Source organism: Nomascus leucogenys, unplaced genomic scaffold (genome assembly GCF_006542625.1).
Source record: "Nomascus leucogenys isolate Asia unplaced genomic scaffold, Asia_NLE_v1 002490F_5505_qpd_obj, whole genome shotgun sequence".
In the NCBI taxonomy this organism is placed as follows: domain Eukaryota; kingdom Metazoa; phylum Chordata; class Mammalia; order Primates; family Hylobatidae; genus Nomascus; species Nomascus leucogenys.
In genome coordinates, this window is record NW_022097775.1 from 1 (window position 1) to 3,105 (window position 3,105).

Genomic DNA, 3,105 nt, shown 5'->3' on the forward strand with positions numbered 1-3,105 from the left:
AACCAGTTTAAAGAGGAACATAAATGACATGATGCAGCTGAAAAACACAGCATGAGAACTTCGTGAAGCATACACAAGAATCAGTAGCCAAATCGACCAAGTGGAAGAAAGTATATCAGAGTTTGAAGACCACCTTGCTGAAGTAAGGCATGCAGACAAGATTAGAGAAAAAAGAATGAAAAGGAGCACACAAAGCCTCCAAGAAATATGGGACTATGTAAAAAGACCAAACCTATGACTGATTGGAGTACCTGAAGGAGACAGGGAGAATGGAACCAAGCTGGAAAACACTTCAGGATATTATCCAGGAGAACTTCCCCAACCTAGCAAGACAGGCCGACATGCAAATTCAGGAAATACAGAGAACACCATTAAGATACTCCATGAGAAGATCAACCCCAAGACACATAATTGTCAGATTCACCAAGGTGAAATGAACAAAAAAACGTTAAGGCCAGCCAGAGAAAAAGGTCACGTCACCTACAAAGGGAAGCCCATCAGACTAACAGCAGACCTTTCAGCAGAAACCCTACAAGCCAGAAGAGATTGGGAGCCAATATCAAACATTCTTAAAGAAAAGAATTTCCAACCCATAGTTTCATAGCTGGCCAAACTAAGCTTTGTAAGTGAAGGAGAAATAAAATCCTTTCCAGAGAAGCAAATGCTGAGGGATTTTGTCACCACCAGGCCTGCCTTGCAGGAGCTCCTGAAGGAGACACTAAATATGGAAAGGAAAAACTGGTACCAACCACTGCAAAAACACACCAAAATATAAAGACCAATGACACTATGAAGAAACTGCATCAACTAGTGTGCAAAATAAGCAGCTAGCATCATGATGACAGTATCAAATTCACACATAACAAAACTAACCTTGGCCGGGAGCTGTGGCTCACGCCTGTAATCCCAGCACTTTGGAGGCTAAGGCAGGTGGATCACCTGAGGTCAGGAGTTCAAGACCAGCTAGGCCAACATGGTGAAAGCCCCATCTCTACTAAAAATACAAAAATTAGCTGAGTATGGTGGTGAGCACCTGCAATCCCAGCTACTTGGGAGGCTTAGGCAGGAGAATCACTTGAACCCAGGAGGCGGAGGTTACAGTGAGACGAGATCACGCCATTGCACTCCAGCCTGGACAACAAGAGTGAAACCTTGTCCAAAAAAAAAAAAAAAAAAAATACAAACCTTAAATGCAAATGGATTAAATGCTCCAATTAAACGACACAGACTGGCAAATTCGATAAGGAGTCAAGACCCATTGATCAGTGTGCTGTATTTAGGAGACCCATCTCACATGCAAAGACACACATTGGCACAAAATAAAAGGATGGGGGAAAATTTACTAACCAAATGGAAAGCAAAAAATAAAAATAAAAATAAAAAAAGGAGGGGTTGCAATCCTAGTCTCTGACAAAACAGACTTTAAACCAACAAAGATCAGAAAAGACAAAGAAGGCAGTCCCAGCCGCCAGCCCCAGACAGTGGAATCCTTGGGCTCCTGAGCTTCAGGATGATTCATGCTAAGAGATGGACCCTGAAGAAGCACTTTGTTGGCAATCCTACTAGTAGTGACTTTGAGTTGAAGACAGCTGAGCTCCCACCCTTAAAAAATAGAGAGGTCCTGCTTGAAGCTTTGTTCCTCACTGGGGACCCTTACATGAGAGTGGCAGCCAAAAGACTGAAGGAAGGTGATACAATGATGGGGCAGCAAGTGGCCAGATTTGTGGAAAGTAAAAATGCAGCCTTACCAACAGGAACTATTGTACTGGCTCCTTCAGGCTGGACAGCACACTCCATTTCTGATGGAAAAGATCTGGAAAAGCTGCCAACAGAGTGGCCTGACACAGTACCACTGTCTCTGGCTCTGGGGACAGTTAGCATGACAGGCCTCACTGCCTACTTTGGCCTACTTGACATCTGTGGTGTGAAGGGTGGAGAAACAGTGATGGTTAATGCAGCAGCTGGAGCTGTGGGCTCTGTTTTGGGGCAGATTACAAAGTTCAAGGGCTGCAAAGTGGTTGGAGCAGTAGGGTCTGACAAAAAGACTGCCTACCTTAAAAAGCTTGGATCTGATGTTGTCTTTAACTACAAGACAGTAGAGTCTTTGAAGAAATTTTGAAGAAATCCTCTCCTGATGGTTACAATTGTTATTTGATAATGTAAGTGGATAGTTTTCAAACACTGTTATCTCCCAGATGAAGAAATTTGCAAGAATTGCCATATGTGGAGCTATCTCTACATATAACGTATACATATCTACATATAACACCTGTAATCCCAGTACTTTGGGAGGCCGAGGCAGGTGGATCACCTAAGGTCAGGAGTTTGAGACCAGCCTGGCCAACATGGTGAAATCCCCATCTCTACTAAAAATACAAAAATTAGCTGGGTGTGGTGGTACCAGCCCACTTCCCCCAGGCCCAACCCCAGAGATTGTTATCTATCAGGAGCTTCACATAGAAGGGTTCATCGTGACCTGCTGGCCAGGAGATGCCCACCAAAAAGCTCTAAAGGACTTGCGGAAATGGGTCTCCAGGGTAAAATCCAGTACCAGGAATATATCATTGAAGGATTTGAAAACATGCCAGCTGCATTTATGGAATGCTGGAAAGAGATAATTTGGGGAAAACAATAGTGAAAGCATGAAAAAAATGACATATGGAATCTGAATGCCACTTAGATGATTACTTAATTTGTTTTTCACCATTTAGCAAAAATATATACTGCTTTAAATGTCTAAGAAATAGTACTTGTAATGGGTTTGACCTACCCAATAAAATACATTTAACTGGTATGTAATTAGTGATGGAGGATGAAAATTTCAGAGTCAACAACAACCAGCCACCTCACTGTTCACTACAGCTTCTTCTGAGTTGTGGTAGAAAATAATGGCTTTGGAGTTTGAAAGTTTATCAAACACTGCATGTTCTCATAAGTGAAAGCTGTACAGTGAGAAAACATGGACACAGGGAAGGGAACAACACATACTGGGGCCTATGGGGGGTGGGAGGAAGGAGAGCATCAGAATAAATAACTAATGCATGTGGGGCTTAATACCTAGGTGATGGGTTGATAGGTGCAGCAAACCACCATGGCGTACGTTTA

At 42.8% G+C, this 3,105-nt stretch overlaps 1 pseudogene; it reads left to right on the plus strand.

Annotated features, from left to right (window-relative positions):
* Positions 1–1,460: 1,460 nt before the first annotated feature.
* LOC115834351 lies at positions 1,461–2,646 on the plus strand (annotated as a pseudogene).
* Positions 2,647–3,105: the final 459 nt, after the last annotated feature.